Raw genomic sequence first — 19337 nt, 5'->3', positions numbered from 1 at the left:
ACCTTACAGTGTAACTGTTGGTGTTTATGCTTTTGGCGTTGTAATATAAAGGAATAAATGCACTAAAAGCCTAAAATTGTTTCACCCTGCAGCCTTTCATTACGCGATGTCAGATTAGCAGCCGTGTTGGCTCTGCACACCAAAACAGCCGTCTGCTATTATTATTGTGGTAGCCGCTGTCATTTAAAGCTGCAGTTCAGTCTTTTTTTTTTTTTTATTTATTTTTACTTCAATAGTTTCATGTGGGCAATCTCTAATTACCTAAAGAACTGCATAGCTGCCGGTCAATTCGTTCTCCGTCTATTGATCGACAAAGTTTGGCGACATCTTTAAATATGGGGAATGTAAATTGTTGCTATAGGAACAAGCATGCTTGTTAAAATAGAATACAAGAAAATTGGTCTTTCAAAGTTGTTGTTTTTTTAAACAGAAAATGCTAAAAGTATTTTTTCTTACTACAGAACTGATTTATTAAAAAAAACACACGTGCAAGATATTGCCTGAACTGCAGCTTTAAGAACGTCATTGCTTGTTTGCAAGTGTTATATGTTTGGGTATATTTTCTTATATTAAAGTATATAAGGATGGTCTGTAAATGTTACCAATTCAAGCTGTATTTAAAAGTCAATTTAATAAAATAATATATTCGTGTCTTCAGATGTTAGATAGACATGACATTATCTATCTATATAATGCACAAGTGTGCATCTGTATGTCACCCTTCCTGTCTCCTACACCCTTTTTTGCTGACTGCTCATCTTATACATTTGCAAGGACTTTCCAGGAAAATTTTCACATTTTGAATTTCCAAATTTTTTTTTACCCTGATACTTGTCAACATTTTTAGTCTCCATTCTCCAGCCTAGGCCTGTGCTTACCCATTGTCCCCTTCTAGCGGCCCTAATAAATTACTTTAAACTTGCAATTTTAAACTAGTATTTAGGGCCATATTTAGTAAACGGCATTCCACCTTTGGGCACTGGAAGATGCCTTACAGCAGGCCTGCACAACTCGTAAAGTGCGGAGGGCCGAAATGCTCCAAGAAAAAAAAAAATTGGGCTGCACGGGTAAAATCATCATCATCATCATCATCATCATCATCATCATCGTCTCTCCTCCAGCACCTCATCATCATCCTGCACCTCCCATTACTCTCCCCCCTGCATCTCCCATCTCCCCCCCCCTGCATCTCCCATCTCTCCCCCCCCTGCATCTCCCATCTCTCCCCATCTCTCCCCCCCTGCATCTCCCATCTCTCCCCCCCTGCATCTTCCATCTCTCCCCCCCCCCCCCCTGCATCTCCCATCTCTCCCTCCCCTGCATCTCCCATCTCACTCCCCCCCCCTGCATCTCCCATCTCTCCCCCCCCTGCATCTCCCATCTCTCCCCCCCCTGCATCTCCCATCTCTCCCCCCCTGCATCTCCCATCTCTCCCCCCCTGCATCTCCCATCTCTCCCCCCCCTCTGCATCTCCCATCTCTCCCCCCCCTCTGCATCTCCCATCTCTCCCCCCCCCCTCTGCATCTCCCATCTCTCCCCCCCCCCTGCATCTCCCATCTCTCCCCCCCTGCATCTCCCATCTCTTTCCCCCTCTGAATCTCCCATCTCCCCCCCCCCTCTGCCTCTCCCATCTCTCCCCCCCCTGCATCTCCCATCTCCCCCCCCTGCATCTCCCATCTCTCCCCCCCTCTGCATCTCCCATCTCTCCCCCCCCTGCATCTCCCATTTCTCCCCCCCCCTGCATCTCCCATCTCTCCCCATCTCTCCCCCCCTGCATCTCCCATCTCACTCCCCCCCCTGCATCTCCATCTCTCTCCCCCCCTCTACATCTCCCATCTCTCCCCCCCTGCATCTCCCATCTCTCCCCCCCCCTGCATCTCCCATCTCTCCCCCCCCCTGCATCTCCCATCTCTCCCCATCTCTCCCCATCTCTCCCCCCCCTGCATCTCCCATCTCTCCCCATCTCTCCCCCCCTGCATCTCCCATCTCACTCCCCCCCCTGCATCTCCCATCTCTCCCCCCCCATCTGCATCTCCCATCTCTCCCCCCCCCTGCATCTCCCATCTCTCCCCATCTCTCCCCCCCTGCATCTCCCATCTCACTCCCCCCCCTGCATCTCCCATCTCCCCCCCCCCTCTGCATCTCCCATCTCTCCCCCCCCTGCATCTCCCATCTCTCCCCCCCCTGCATCTCCCATCTCACTCCCCTCCCTGCATCTCCCATCTCACTTCCCCCCCTGCATCTCCCATCTCTACCCCCCCCCTCTGCATCTCCCATCTCTCCCCCCCTCTGCATCTCCCATCTCTCCCCCCCTCTGCATCTCCCATCTCGCTCCCCCCCCTGCATCTAACATCTCACTCCCCCCCCTGCATCTCCCATCTCTCCCCCCCCTCTGCATCTCCCATCTCTCCCCCCCTCTGCATCTCCCATCTCTCCCCCCCTCTGCATCTCCCATCTCACTCCCCCCCCTGCATCTCCCATCTCACTCCCCCCCCCTGCATCTCCCATCTCCCCCCCCCCTGCATCTCCCATCTCTCAATCTCCCTCGCCCCCCCAAGCTTCTTTGCCCCCCCCCCCAATCTCCCTCTCTCCCCCGCATCTCCATCTTTCCCTGGTCCCACGGGTCCCACTCCCTGCCTATGCGACCACACTGCCGGGGTGCAGGAGGGAGGGCCAGAGGGAGAGTCTGGGTGCCGGATGGGGAGTTACAGCGGGAGAGCGGGAGAGCGGGAGGGCACGTGGCGGCCCCCACCCTCGCCCCCCCCCCCAACCTCCCCCCCCCCAACCTCTCCCCCCCCCCAACCTCCCCCCACCCCCAATCTCCCTCGCCCCCCCAAGCTTCTTTGCCCCCTCTCTCCCCCGCATCTCCCTGGTCCCACGGGTCCCTACCTTATGCGGTCACTGGTGAAGTAATGAACTAGACAGAAGCTCCAGGTGCTGCACTGGCTGGTGTGCAAAAGCGCGGGAGAGCGTGGCTGCTGCTAGCCCCGCCTCCCATCCAATCCCGGGCCACGGCTCAGCTGCCTCTGCATATTTCCAGGGGGGGCCATGCTTCCGCCCCACGTTGGGAGCTGGGAAGGGGGGGGGGGGTGGAGCGGGCCGCGCCGGGACCGCAGGGAATCGGCGCCATTTTTTTTCAAAGTTTTTTTTTTTTTCAAATTTTTTTTTTTTTCAAAGTTTTTTTTTTTTTTTAAATTTCATTGAGGGCCGCACAGAGAGGCCAGGCGGGCCGCATGCGGCCCGCGGGCCGCGTGTTGTGCAGCCCTGCCTTACAGTCTATTCAAGTCAATATGTTGCAAGGCCTCTTCCAGCATCTTCCATTTCAGTTGCGTTACATCCAACTTGCATGCACGGGCAGTGTTCATTTATTTCTAATGTTTATAAACAGTATGTCTACTTCGCGTGTATACAGGCTATAAGCACGCTATTTAGATATAGGGATTGGAGGGGAGTTATTTGACACTTATTATTTTAAGCCCCGATTTGTGCAATTTACATTCTTTTCATCCACTTGTAAAGTGCAAGTTGAATTCACTGATATTCACTGGTGTTACCCCTGCCTGCCCATGAATCTTACTTCTATTGAACTGGACATGAAAAAAAAACAATTACATTTCACACACATGCTGAAAGACAGAATTTTAAATAAACTATGTTTTGTTAATACGTTTCTGTTTCATACATATGTGCCTATTTACTAAAGTGTGTCATTAACATTAGTTAACTCCCATTTGCGTACATTATAATGACGTCTGCTCTTTAGTGCACAGACTGTTTTCTGTATTGATCACCCTATAAATCTGAAATATCTCAAGCTGTCTGTCTGACTTCCAGTAAACCTGTGACCACATAAGCTCATTATAATGGTGCACGGTGACCCATGCTACAGTACTTATCCCATCAAATTAACTTTAGATGGAAAAATATTGCAACATCAATAGGAGTCTCTGAATGCATTAAGCTCTGTGCAATGGTTAATGGGTAACTTGACAGTTGTATGCAATCAGTTCCATTTTTTGAAGTATGTGCTTTGGCAACGTATGAAATGTCTCATGCTATCAGTTTAGTGCTGATTAAGAGAACATGATTTCCGCATATTGCCTTGGAGTTTTCCATTCTTCACCTGGCCATAAAATACAATGTTTAAACTATCTTCTTCAACTACTTTAAGAAATAGCAGGTTTTTGTACCCAGTACTGAAACTATATTTATTGTAAATCTATTAGTATCTGACTAGCTTCCAATTAATGTGTGAATTGCACAGGGGGGGGGGGGGGGGGTCTTTCTTTCTATATATAAACCCTGATTCAGTGAAACCTAGCTCGAACATTACCAAATTATTTCCCCGTTATCATTACTTTCTCATAGAAGACCTCTCTCTTTTTTTTTTTTTTTTCATATGACTCTTTTTCCTTCAAGACTCTTCTCTGCTTTTTCCTTGCTTTCTATATTGGTGAAATGCATTAATTTCACACAGTAAAAGAAAAATATGTATTTAACGAGAGCACAACCATATACACCTCACATCTTTAAAACAAACAAACAAAAACATACTCAAACCTACTCAATAACTCCAAGCGTGACCCGAGCCACTGAGCCAGTATTCTTTTCTTTTTTGTTTTTAGTTTAAATCCCTGAGGGATTTCTAGTTTTGACTGGCCAAAATCATATATTGGATCAGCACTCTGGCCAGCTCCCAACAGAGAGCCCTGCATTAGCAAGGATAATTGCTCGTCTTTCTTTTCATCATACGTCAAAACTCCTATTTGATCATATGCTTTTGGCAGCCATTAAAATAGCTGGCATAGTCTCTACCAGTCTGACAATGCAATATCGTGCCTGTACTTCTTACTCACGCAGAGGTCAACACCTTCTCAATCCTCTCCAGATTAGTACAACAATGTATTCAAATTGTGATTGAAAATGGTAATGCCTTACTTGTAAACATTAAGAATACATTGACTTCTCTAATACCTTCAGAGACTGAATCAATAGGTCCATTGTACATTGACATTGCCAGACTTATTGTTTTATGATAACAAAGTAGAGGGAATTTAATGGAGATACATAGCAGAAATAATGAATGCGTGTTACAAAGACATGTCAAAGGGAGTATTCTTGCAATGGGCTTCTTGTTTGTATAAGATCTTTTAATCTTCGAGCATAATAAGATAAAGTAAATATGGCGAAAGCAAGTGTGTGCGACATAGTTAGCAGTTAGTGTTATATATACATTAGAAGCAGGAGAGAGCGTCCGGCAGAGGAAAGAGACTGAGATCCCAGAGACTTGGGCCTCTCTCCAGCTCTTGGCTCACCCCCTATATCAACCCTGGCCTTAAATAATGGTTTGTATGCTGAACAAATAAACTGGCAGTGAGAACCACCAGTCTGCTTCAGGCTTTCCTTTATGGTATCCTATAAAGGCCCTGGTGCCCACACAAATTGTGAAAAAGGGTTGTGCATTATCTAACTCAAAGGTAACCCCACCACAATATATTATATTATAGAGGGAGGGAGAGCCCTATTGTATTAGTGACCCCAAATTGCTATATATACCACCCCCAACACACACCTTTAAAAATGTGGAGAGATACCTGTGCACAAAAAGAAACACATCTGAGATACCTGGAATACAAGCCATTTAAATATACTTTGCATATCCACATTAGCATATTTCCCAGGTATCTCTGGTTATTATATTTCCCAGATAAATCAGCTGTTATAAGAAACTCCAACGTGTGTAAACCTCTCCCAATTCAGTTTTTTTTTAAAAAGTAGTTGGCAAATCAGTAAAATATTTGTAAAAAAAATCATAGATATTGGCAAACCAAGCCATCTTTTGCCAATGTTCTCAAATAGTAATATTGCAGTGAAGTTTCATATATTTGCTACTTTTGCCGGCCACAAATTTCTAAAATTCACGAACTGGCAAGAAGGTTTTGCCCATTTCAAATGATAGGCTATCATTAAGTTCCTAGAACAATTAGTGTTCAAGCTTTTCACAATTAGGATTTGTCTTGATAGAGGTAATTCGGTACACTCTAGTCTCAAGTATGATTGAAGGGTGCTTAAGCAGTAAGATGAGCAGTAAGATGAGCCACAGAATGAGACTTGATTAAAAATGAACAGTCCTGCTCAAATATATAGTCAGAAGATTATCTAGAAGCCTAAAAATAAGTACTCATATTTTTTGTATCATAATCCAAGAAATGGTTTTGCACAGGAAAGAAAATGTGTGGCTTTATGCTTCTTTTATAGAAGATTGACAACAGTCAATACTAAGTTAGTACCATCTATCAACCTGTAGACATGGTCAAAACTCTTATAAGACAATGCAGCTCCACTTTAAACTGTAAAAGAGTATTTATAGGGACAAAAACTGAAACAAAATTAACACAGATTATGAGCAAGATATGGTTATTCTGTAAAGGAAAAAAGTTATCAAAACAAATTTCAACAAATCAAAACTAAGCGACATTTCACGGAAAACAAACTACTACATGATGGAAAATGTTTCAGTTGATACATTATAAATAGCACTGTGAAACCAAGTAAAAAACACATACATGTAAGGAGAGTAACAGAATGAAATGCAGGATATTTAGCAAGCAAAGGATACCATACAATACTTTCTGAAGGAAATACCATCTACAGCAGCGGTGGCAACATGATATACTTCGAGGGCCGCATGTGTGGCCCTTGAGCTCTTGAAAGGGCCGTACATTACCACATATATTATTTTGGTCAGCTGCTTAATGCCGGCGCTCTGGTGAATTACTGTCCCACTCCTCTTCTTACACAGGGAACTAGTGATTAGCACAGGAGAGAAGCGGGACACTACAGTATTTATCAGGGCACTGTAATTAAGAAGCTGAAGGAGTGGGGAGAGACTATGATCCATGCCAGCAACATCTTGGGGCTCTCTACACTCGGGAGAGTGGGCTGCTGGGGTGGCCACAAGTGAAGCCATGCCTACCAATCTTCAGGTCTGCAGTAAATTAAGCATTGTAATAACCTACTCCCATGGTTGTATTTTGTAACCACCTTGACCACTTTCTCCTAATGTCTCTGTAGTCTCACAACATACTGAAGATAGGACGATTTCAAGTCTGAATAATAATTACGAAATATTGTCTATATACATATATATTCAGCATGTAAATAGTTAAAACAAGGACTATAGTATGACGATAGAAATATTATTGGAAAATGATTAGCTGCGTCTGCAAAGATAAGAAGATAAATCAGTCTGAATACAGGCAGTTCTAGAAACATTTTCTGTGACTATGAATCTATCTTGTTTTATTCATTTCCATTTTGTATAAAACTCGGTATGTTTAATGTCTGCTGAGTTGAATAGTATGTAGGATCAGAAGTTTGGAATCAAAGGTTAGTTAAACAATGCAATAGAGGTGGGTCTTAAAAGATTAGGAACACAGTTAATTCTATAGTTACTTAGTGACAGAACAGGGGGGTTTGTAAATCAAAGTAAATATTGCTAAATGAAGAAAAAGTGTTTTGACGCTGATGATTGACTAAGGATATTGGGCTGACAGTGAGAATATAAGAAGTCATACTTAGACTCATTGAATTATTAATGAAAGTGAGCGAATGGCGCATGGGGAAACACATCTCACCGTATTCATTAAACTGGTGTTTTTCAACTCCAGCCCTCAAGTACCTCTAACAGTTCAGGTTTTAAGAATATTCTCACATCAGCACAGGTGGCATATTCGTTTTGACCGAACCACCTTTGCTCAAGCAGGGATATCCTCAAAACCTGGAATGTTAGGGCTCCTTGAGGACTGGAGTTGAGAAGCACGGCATTAATCCATTCTCGCATGTCCAAATCATGCGATAAGTGATTTTTTTTTGTCATTATTTTGTGTTGGCAAATGTTGTAAATGAGCAAATCTCACTAAATTAGGTATTCACAAAATCTACTGTAATGTAAGAAATGGTGACACTGGAACTCACAGCTACAATCTTCAAATGTATCTCCCCTCCCTCAAGCTTGGTCCCCCTGACTGCTGCAGTGCCCGCTATGGTGGGCGCTGCGGGGACAAGAGCCCGCCTCTCAATGTGGCTGGGCCCGCTGCAAAGGTTGGCCACCGCGCTGCGAGGCGAGTTTTTCTCGCAGACCCGAAAATTGAGATTAACACTGGCGATGGAGCGCTAGCAACGCACCCGGCGGTTCAGCCAATGAGGACGAAACTGCCGGGTGACATTATGGCCGCGCCCCGTCCCCGTCACGCCCCCCCCCCTCTCTCTTTCCCCCTGCAGCTCACTGCAGACCGGGAAATTCGGCTGCACGCGCCCGCCAGCCCGGCAGGATACAAGGGGGACTGCCAATTCCATCCTGTAAAAAAAATAATGCGGGGCGTGGGGGAAGGAAACGAGTAGGAGGAACTGCTCCTGAATGAATATCTCCAAATTGTTATCACTACTACTGTATGCACATATTCAGTTTAATGAATAGGCCCATTGGGTATTTATTTACCACTAGCTGATATACCCGGGCGTTGCCGGAGGCCGTGAGGGGGGGGTGTGAAAGGCAGGGGGGTGGCGTGAAAGGCAGGGGGGTGGCGTGAAAGGCAGGGGGGGTGGCGTGAAAGGCAGGGGGGGGGTGTGAAGGCAGGGGGGGGGCGTGAAAGGCAGGGGGGGGGCGTGAAAGGCGGGGGGGCGTGAAAGGCGGGGGGGGGGCGTGAAAGGCGGGGGGGGGGGGGGCGTGAAAGGCGGGGGGGGGCGTGAAAGGCGGGGGGGGGGCGTGAAAGGCGGGGGGGGCGTGAAAGGCGGGGGGGGCGTGAAAGGCGGGGGGGGGGGGCGTGAAAGGTGGGGGGGGGCGTGAAAGGCAACACAGTGTGAGACACACACACAGTGTCACACACACACACACACAGTGTCACACACACACACACAGTGTCACACATACACACACACAGTGTCACACACACACACACACACACACACAGTGTCACACACACACACTGTCACACACACCACACACGTCACCTAGAGCGACACACACGCGACACCTACCTGTACTTCAGGCCGCCGCCATCTTCTCACTCGGCGCCGCGAGGGAAGTACTTCCGGCCGCCGCCATCTTCTGACTCGGCGCCGCCGCCGCCATCTTAGGCGCATCGCGAGGGAGGAAGGGGGTCCGCTGCCTGTTCCCCCGCCGGGGATGGAGATCAGGCGCCGCGAGGTCCGCTGCCTGTTCCCCCGCCGGGGATGGAGATGAGGGGAGCGGGAGCGCCGGGAGAGGTGAGCGGAGGGGGTGTAATGTGCGCGCGTGTGCACAGGGACATCTTCTCACTCGACGCCGCCGCCATCTTAGGCGCATCGCGAGGGAGGAAGGGGGTCCGCTGCGCGGGGATGGAGATGAGGCGCCGCGAGGTCCGCTGCCTGTTCCCCCGCCGGGGATGGAGATGAGGGGAGCGGGAGCGCCGGGAGAGGTGAGCGGAGGGGGTGTAATGTGCGCGCGTGTGCACAGGGACATCTTCTCACTCGACGCCGCCGCCATCTTAGGCGCATCGCGAGGGAGGAAGGGGGTCCGCTGCGCGGGGATGGAGATGAGGCGCCGCGAGGTCCGCTGCCTGTTCCCCCGCCGGGGATGAAGATGAGGGGAGCGGGAGCGCCGGGAGAGGTGAGCATAGGGGGTGTGTGTGTGTACACAGGGGTGACCAGGGCTGAGAGTGTGTGTGTGTGTGTGTGTGTGTGTACAGGTTGTTGTTTCACAGGGGTGACTGTGAATGTGTGTGTACACAGGGGTGACAGTGTGTGTGTGTGTGTGTACAGGGTTGAGTGTGAGTGTGTGTAGTGTTGAGTGTGACACTGAGTGTGTGAGTGTGAGGGGGTGACTGTGTACCAAGGAGTCCTCAGAGGTTCTGGGCGTGTGGTGTGACTGCAAGTGTGTGAGAGTGAAGGAGGTGATGTCACAGTGGGACGTACCTCTTGGCCAATGAGTCACGGACCAATCAGATTCACCGCAGATAGCACTAACCTCACTAACCATTCGATTTTATATATTAAGATGTAGTAAATCACTGGGAAGTTGAAGCTGCAAGCTTACTTGAACATCCATGTAGCTCATCCATGTTCCCTTACCCCCACCTCCCAGGGGACTCTTCTGTTCCCTCAAGATATGTGTTCCTTTTCTTGTGCCAGATTTGATACACACACAAACTACAAACATGGACGTAGTGTCACAGACAGAAACTTTCATCATCTTCTGATGTACAGTAGCAACTTTCTATTGGCTGCAGCAATGAGGCCTGATTCCACAGCTATTTTGTATCCAACAGTTTGGAGATCAGGGGTTCTACGGACATCAGGGATCAGCTCTGCGGGACCCCAAGGTTGAGTGAGGTCGGCTAGTTTCATGCGCTGGATCCTGGAGGTGATTTGACTGGCTGGTAACCCAACATTTCAACTACATTCTTCAAGGATTTCAATATATTTAGCAGTGTGATCTGAATGCAAGAATTGTTACCATTACCCACGATAAAGCTTGATAATAACTGGCCAGGAAGGACATAGGCATCTAACAGAGTTTACTTAATAGCACAGTTACGCCTATATGAACAAAAGCATGCTAAGCTTTAGCTCACTTTATGAATGGGAATAAAGTTCTGCTATAGCTTGGCACCCTTTTGTGGATCTGGGCCTTAGTTTGGTATATGCAAAATTATTTAAAAGGTGGTATGGTTTACCTTTATACTATGATTAATATTTCTATTTTTTTGTCCACATACATAGACAATGTAGATAAAGTATGGTCAATTTTATTGCTTTAGGTTTTTTTTTTAATAGTGACTACCCTTGGGTGAGGGTATCTATATTATATAAAAATAATAAAGCACTACTACAATACAATAGACCCACAGACCATCTGGGAATCAAATATAACTTTGAGTTGATACTTCAAATAGGCAGCACCATAAAGGGGTTAAATTAAGTAATCACCGATAACCTATTGTGAGACCTGCAGTTTGCTCTCCTGCACCCAGGAGGCGCTGTGCTATACGGGTGACACTTAGATTAGTGCGATTTGGCTGAGCAAAGGCTGGTGGCTTTGACATGTGGATGAAGTGGGAGTCAGCAAGGAAATTCAAATGAGATGTGAAGAACAGAGGAAAGATGGGAAGAGACCAGACAGAGAATGGAGGAAGTGAGAGAGACCGGTAATTAAGTAATCACTTTGCTGTACTAGTTGACATTTTGCACTTTTGTTGCAACAATACTGAAATCTCCCCCAGATTGAATGTTTTTTTTTTAAGGTGAATTGTTTTCAATTTACAAATAACTGTCCAAACTCCAACATTAATGGCAAACAAGGCAGCATGTTTCACCCTCCCCCCCCCCCCCCATGACCTGGAGCCAAATAGTAATTCCTCTTCGCTCCACACCCCACAATAGCACACACACACTTTCATTTGGAGCATAAAGTCACAATATTATTGTCCTAAAATAAGCCATGTTGGATCTGGTCACAATAAACAATTTCTCAGGATGTGTTCCTCTCCCCCTGCCACCCAGCACGTGTTCCTCTGCCCCTGCCACCCAGCACGTGTTCCTCTCCCCCTGCCACCCAGCACGTGTTCCTCTCCCCCTGCCACCCAGCACGTGGTCTGTCTGTATCTTTTGACTGTACCAGCTGCCTGCTTCTGTATGTGCTGTTTATTCCTAAACCCCAATCCCTGCACTCCGAGTCTAATTGGCTCAGTCTTCATTGCTGAGAGGTGGACAAACCAGAACCAATAAACCTTATTTAACCCCCTTCCCTGGCACAGGAGCCTGGAAAGCATTGCAAAAGCGAAACCTTGAATTCATTTCAACTGTTCTGCAGAAAGAAAGTAAATGGGGTTTATCCTAGTTACTTCTTAAATCCTAAAACGACGTTTCAGATATGTTCTGGCGTTTAACAGAGTTTTAAAACTTGTTATCAAATGTTGATTTTTAGAGCAGAACCAGGGAAGTTCAAATTCTTCTGATTTTCAATGTGCTTGCAGATAATTCAGGTATTTTTGTCCACCTGTGTGAATGGGGAGGAATAGTTTGAATTGCCATTTGAACCTCTGAATGGGTTCAGTAACAATTTGCTTGTTCCTGTGGAACCCAGCAGTGGCTGGAACATACTGTTACGTTCTGCTGTGTTTGCTCTTGGCTCTTCCTCTTGACATCTGCTCCAGTTTCTTTCCAGCATCTCCTGGCTTGTTATAAAACTTTACAGGGGTTCAGCCACATGTTAGCAGAGGTGCCAACCAAGGAAAAACCAACAGCCCGTGGTAGCAAACTAAGCACTTTGGAGACCCCTATTCAATGAGCCACCTGTGCTAAAGCAGGGATATCCTAAAAAACCTGACCTGTTGGGTTGACGAGGACTGGAGTTGAGCATAACTGCTATAGGTGTCCAATGTTTATAGAAAAGCAGGGCCCATGAACCTATAGGGAAGGAGCACATGACTGCAGCGACGAGATCAGCTTTAGTGTTAATGTTTTATTTAGTGCATCATTTGTTTATGGGTGGCTAGGTTTATGAGTGGACATGGTCAGTTAGGGGAGGTGGTCCTAGGGAGCGGATAAGCGGCGGGCGGGGTTGGGGGATTTTCGTGCGGTCAGCCATTTTAGTGAGCTGCTTTATGAGCAAGTGTCTGTCCCTCTGTTAAACAAAAAAAAAGATATTTATGGGTTTGGGCTGTATGTTTCATTATATTGTCCTGTTTTATTGCATGTTTTGTTATTGTCACAGCGACGGGGTGTAGTTGCCAGATAGGGCATATAGTGCTAGTTATAAAGGAATTTTGCCCCATGTGGGGCATGGGAAGGGCTTGGGTTTTGCGCTAACCTTTGGTTGGTTATGTTCAAGTGCCAACTTGTCTCTAGGGTCAGTGGCCAACACTGAAGGTTAAAGTTGAAATGTTAATGGTTATTTATTTTTATTTCTAAAATGTTTTACCAGGAAGTAATACATTGAGAGTTACCTCTCGTTTTCAAGTATGTCCTGGGCACAGAGTTATGATGACAAATACATGGTTACAAATACATACTTACATAAGGGAACACGGTTATACATTATATACAAGACATTGCATGCACAGTTAGAGATAATATATATTATAGGCGTATGTTACAGACCAGATACAAATGTGAGACAGCCTTGGTTTTGAAAGAACTTAGACTGGTGGAGGCTGAGAGTCTCCGGTAGATTGTTCCAGTTTTGGGGTGCACGGTAAGAGAAGGAGGAGCGGCCGGATACTTTGCTGAACCTTGGGACCATGAACAGTCTTTTGGAGTCAGATCTCAGATTATATGTTGGCTTATAAGGTTTAATGTTTGGTTCAATAAAGCTCTGTCTGTTTTCATCCAAATAAGTTTCTATGTTCCAGTCCTGGATTTGGGGGGGGGGGGGCAGCTGTCAGAGGCTGGGAAATGGAGGAGTCAAGGAAAAAAATCACTGAGACGTATCTCCTTAAACATGCATTGGTTCACTTTGGTATTATGAGGGACCCACTTCATCTTTGAGACAGGATCTGCTGGCCCCTAAAACCTGAAGGGACAGATTACAGCAAATCACAATCCAGTAACAGAACATACCTTCAGAAGTGACTTGTTTCGTTGCATAATTATACTGCATATTATTTCTCTTCTTGCCCTCAAGTAACTTCCAATGTAGAAATAATATAACATAAATGGACAATCCCTGGCAGGACCGAAGTGTACTAACGGTAGTGACATGTTTATGGGGTCACATTCGGGTGATTGATGCCTTTTCAAACTCTGGCACCTACAGTTTAAAAAAAAAAGAAATTCATTAAGTTTGTTTGGACCGATGGTGAGTTGAGAACTGGGAGGGGTTTGCTTTCCTCAAGCTGGCACCTTTTTGACACTGTTCAAGAGTTTGCATAGGCAGCTCTCCCGCTCTGTCTCAAACACTTGATTGACACATACTACCCTATTTAGAGCCCCCTCCCAAAGAAATTAAGTGTAATTAATGTCCAAAGAACCAAAATAAGTCAAATGTTTGCTATTACCATGGTTTGATTTGTTTAAGGAAGAAAATTAGATTGTTAAATTGCTTTGAAAAGGTTTTTTGGGGGCTGAATGCATTAAATTGAATTAAAGCAGCATATCCAATATGTTTATTTTTTTAAAGAAATCCGTTCTGTAATGTGTCTGCATTTTTTTTTAACTCAATACAACTTTGGTTGATACAGCACTTCTTCTTTTGAAACTGGATCTGACGTACACCTTTTTGAGCACTGCTCTTTGGAAACAAAGTATCACAAACAGATGCTATTAGTGTTACCATATGTCCAGCTTTTTGACTTAAGGTCGCCGTCCGGGAGGATTTTTTTTTTAAATATCTAAAAACGCCTGGGACTCCTGACCATGCTTGCGCGAGCGAGTGCCGACTGCGAACGAAAGTCGACCGCACGAGCGATGAGTGCTGACTCTGCATGCGCGACGGTTGTCCGGGTTTGGTGTCCTCTTTATTTTGAATGGTGAAATATGGTAACCCTGGTTCCTGTGTTCCAAACAGCAGACTGTCTATTACTCTGAATGGTGTAACAATAATGTGTTACACTTAGTAATATAATGTTACATGTCGGCTGCAGCATATGGATTTATTTTTAATGTGCGGATCATCCTTTTGGTTGCTACCGCAACCATTTAGCAAGTCTCATCCAGTTCCTCTTTTGAAACTGGCTCTAACACACACCTTTTTTGAGCTCTGCCCTTTGGCAACAAAGTATCACAAACAGATCTGTTGCTGGGTTCCAAACAGCAGACTGTCTATTACTTTGAAATCTGTAACAATAAAGTGTCTATACGTCGACCAGGGGTGCTCAACTCCTGTCCAAGGACCGTGAATAGGACAGGTTTTTTTTGGATATCCCTGCTTCAGCAAAGGGGCTTAATCAAAATGGCAGAGCCACGGATTGAGCTGCCTGTGTTGAAGCAGGGATATACTTACAACCTGACCTGTTGGTTGCCCCTGGATGACCGGAGTTGAGCACCCCTGACATAGATCTAAATTGTGCCTGCCCTATTAATCCTGTATGGTGCTCACAGCCAGGGATCTGTCTTGGCGTCATGTGGGTTAGAGATACTAGTGCCCGTCAGCATCTGTAATTATTAATTCAGACCAATGTTATTTTCTGGCGCTGTGTTGTAGAAGGTTGGAGCATGTAGACATACTTTGTATATTTAGTACTGATGAAGGCAGCAATTCCTCTGCTTTTTACTCCCCCCCCCCCATGTCTTCTTTTTTTTAAACTTATATTTTTATTGATTTTTACAAATTATAATTAGGGAGGGGGGTAAAGGGGTACAAAAAATAAAGAGCGTGGGGGGGTTACATTTCCATACTTTTACGTACAGGGCTCAAACAGCAATACTTTGTTATAAATATTATAATTCCCTGTACTGTATTCTTTGTGAAGCGCTGAGTACACTTTTGGCGCTATATAATAAAGACATACAATAAATACAGTAAGCTCTTATTTCTATATTCACTACATCCACTCCATGCTTCCATTTAAAAAAAATCATTGCTCATTCATATCTCGGTAATCACTCATGGTTCCCAGATCGTCAAAAAGCTGTTGTACCTGTCCTGTAACAAAACTGGTAAGTTTCTCCATCATCATTATATAGTTTAGCTTATTTTTGACAGCTTTTATTGTCGGGGGTCGTTTTGCTTCCAATATCTAGCTATCAAAGTAGAAAAGAGTTGTGTAGAGTTGAGCACTGCAAAACGATGATAGGGCTGGAAGCAGGTAGATAAAAAAATAATTTATTAAATAGGCATCTAGCCAAACTAACTAACAAACAATTGAATCCTATGACGCGTTTCCTGCCTTGTCGGCACTTTATCAAAGAGGGGTCTGGGCTCCCATCATATCGTAGAAGGGGAGGCAGGGGTAGGAGCAGCGACGCAATAACTAGAGGGGTTTTTGCGGAGTGCTATATGTGACCAGGGAATCACCAATATACTACCTGCAGTGACGCTGATCCTAGAAACTCTTACTATGGAGGATGAATCTTTATTACTGTTGAACCGCTATATACTGGCTATCTATCTATCTGCTGTTTGGACATGGACAGAGAGTTTATTGATGAAGAGTTCCGGTTCCAAGTGAAGTATTAAGGACTTTGCCAGTTGATTGTTGATTTATCTATCTATACATACGTTGCGGGACTTTGGCAGCATCCCAACAGGATTAACTTCCTACTACATATCCAATATCTAGCTATAACTGCTTTAGCCGAGGATAAAATATGTACTGTATTATCAGCTTGTCCATATTCCTCTCCATATTTTCTACTGGACTCAAAATTAATATACTGTAGTTTCTATATTCCACTGGTAATCTAGTCCTGTGACTCTCTCCTTATTAGCTTCCTTATTTCCCCCCAGAAGATAGCTATCTTGGGACAAGCCCAGCAAATATGTGTAAATGTACCTATTTGGCCACAGTTTCGCCAGCAGAAGATCCATAGTTCTGACCCCACCTGAGTGATTAGTACGATAGACGGTTCTGCTTTCTCCCCTCCACCTTGGGAGGGATTCTTTGTGTCTCTGGAGTCCTAGATATAAAGCTTTTTATTACTTATTAACTTTATTTTTTATTAGCTTGAACAAATTACACATTATAAACTTATGTAACAGTGTTTCCCCCACCCAATCGTAGATGGGGGCCATTACAGGGTGTATGGTGCATATACCTGCTGGCAACAGGAGGGCTGAGTCGTCCACTGATAGTGGGGACACAGGAGCAGGCTTCTCGGGTTCATACCCCACATATCTCCTTAGCAGTGCAGCGCCTCCATCTGCCGTAGGCTCCAGGAGCTGAAGGTGATCTCCCACGGTGGAACTTATTACCTCTCTCCCCAGTAAGGTCACGCACCAGGCAGGAGGTGTATTGCAAAACAGGAACGGGTTTATTACTACACTCAGCAGGAACAGTTACATGGCAGTCTTCTGTCGGATACAGTCTGTCTGGTCAGCTATCACTGAAGATGGTCCTTGGACCGCCACTACAGGCCAAAAGCATCCGCAGCCATCCTAGCTCTTCCCCACCTCCATAGCAGAGGTATGGTCCACACTCACTCTCCCCTGGAGGGAAGAGCACATGCGAAGGCCCCAATCTCAGGCTCACAGTTGTGTGACCTGCCTTCCTCAGAGGGGAAGGAACAACAACCCTAACTTTAGTGCGGTCCTGCCCTTAAGTACAGCCAGGAGGAGGGCACCCCTTTGTCCCAGCTACAACAGGATGTACCACCTCTGCTGTCACTCAAGTGCAGTACTAAAGGTGAGGGGAGAAAAACCCATACCAGCTACTGGCAACCTGATCGTACCAGGGTTTACTACCAGCCCATTGGGCAGAATAGTAGTCAGGGGGTACCCTGCTACACTTATATTTCAACTTCCGTGGCAGACTCCCCCTATTCTTTTTACAGGATGGAAGTCAGTTCTTCGGAGCTGAAACAAAGCTATTATCCTCTCCAGGGACTCCCTGGTTACCGAGATACAGTGCTTACAAGTGAAGGTAACGGTTTGAGATCTCTTTCTAGGGGGAATAAAGGGCTTGCAAGTCCCACAAGGCCAATAGGAAGCTGCAATAACATTGGTTGTGGCTTCCAATTGGACGGCCATTTAGATCCCCCTTTTAAAAAAAAAAACCAGAAAGTAACACTGCTACTTTCACTGATAAGTATGTTAGGAACCGAGGGTGGTTGTCCCTGCAGCTGAAAATAGTGCCGTTCACCTCCGGAGGGGGTATCATCCCATAAAAAAAATACTTTTTTAAAAGGATGGGGTGGTAATAATGGCCGGATTGCTGCGTTAACATTGTACCTGGTACATCATGGGCGCTTGTTTTCTAGGGGCACAGCCAGCCAGATGGAAGTGGAGGTCCCTACACTTTGCGTCCAGGCACCCGTCACGCCTGGTGATTACCGCCGGACACCCAGCAGTGTAAAGGTTAAGGCTGCAGCTTCTTCATTTCCCAGGTGTCATGCACCAAAGGAAACCTGCGGTTCTAGTCGGCTAAAGTGTACTAAGTAACACTGCTGCTCACCTTATTCTAGCATCTGCCAAATAAATGCTCCGATCCTCCCTGATACTGTATTACTGTTTTATTTCTGCACATCTGCCCCACAGTGACTTCACCCCCTTCGTGCCTCCAGCATCTTCCTCCCCCCCTCCCCTCCAGAGTCATCCCAGTTGAAGTCGTCTGCCCCATGGTGAAGATTGTCTCCCCGACTAGTCCTGCAGCAGTGTGTGTGTCTGGGCGAGTGCCATATATCATTGACATAGGAGGAGGTGTGTCTGCAGCTGTGACATCATTCTCTAAATATCAGACAGCAGTGCAGGAGATTTGGGCTGGGAAAAAGCTGCACTCTTTGCTGAGACTCTGTTTTTACCTTATCTGTTAGTCCTCGGTGTCCGTGCTATTGCAGGAAAGTCACCAAATTTATACACGCTGCGATTGTTCCAGTGCTTCACCTGGGGGGCTGGGGGGACATTACAAATCGACACCAGGGTCCAGGCCCCCTCTGCAGTCGCAGCGCTGAGTGGTAAGTCAGAAGTTCTATCTGCGTATGTCTAAGTTGCTGAGGGTAATTTATCATTCAGGCAGCACTATTGATTTCGATTGACTGTAAAGTCAGACAGACAGTTGGTAGCACATGTCTGTTCTCTGTCTGTGGTGGGAGCATGCTGCATACAGGTGGGCTCAGGGGCTATAATGCAGATTATTTTGTCAGAGGGAGATGAATTTGGTGGTTTAGGGGGGGGGAGGGAGGGCAGGGAGGGAATTGGCATTTTCCTAAAAAACATAATTGCAGACGTGTAGTCAATGTGGTTATTATTCACTTTAGAATGGGAATGCTTGCCTTCTTGCTTAACCCCTTCAGTGCTGGACAACAGCTGCATGGCTTGGCAGATGTCCCCGGCTTTGTGGACATTCAGTATATTATTTGTATGCTCTGTTTGGTCAGACATTTTTCTCCCCTGTCAATTTTTGCCTAAGATGCCATTATTCGTGCAAAGGTAGTGGGTTCGGGCAACACTGTTGATTAAGCAATTAAACTTAACTCATTCACAGCCTATTACGTTTTGACTGTTTCTGGTCCCATTTTAGTATTTGTCAGGTGTAGTGTACACTAATGCATTATCACTGGTTTGCAAACCTCTCCTGAGGGCCCCGAGCGACCAGGTTTTTATGGCAATCATCCAACATTCTAATCCTATGAAAATTGGGCACATATGCACCTAATGCGCGTGCCGTGGTTATTCCTAACACCTAAGGTGGCTAGTGGCCCCC

At 45.9% G+C, this 19337-nt stretch overlaps 1 protein-coding gene across 1 annotated transcript in view; it reads left to right on the top strand.

Moving 5' to 3' along the window:
* Positions 1-18376: 18376 nt before the first annotated feature.
* The window catches only part of PIK3R3 (phosphoinositide-3-kinase regulatory subunit 3), a 403008-nt gene continuing 402047 nt past the window's right edge, over positions 18377-19337 (top strand). Inside the window, exon 1 of the mRNA XM_075616225.1 lies at positions 18377-18588. The gene's annotated coding sequence lies outside the window, so the exon portion shown is untranslated. The remainder of the gene's footprint in view (positions 18589-19337) is intronic.

Source organism: Ascaphus truei, chromosome 10 (genome assembly GCF_040206685.1).
Source record: "Ascaphus truei isolate aAscTru1 chromosome 10, aAscTru1.hap1, whole genome shotgun sequence".
Classification (NCBI taxonomy): domain Eukaryota; kingdom Metazoa; phylum Chordata; class Amphibia; order Anura; family Ascaphidae; genus Ascaphus; species Ascaphus truei.
Note: the sequence above shows the minus strand (reverse complement) of the source record. Positions and strands in the feature narration are given on the sequence as shown.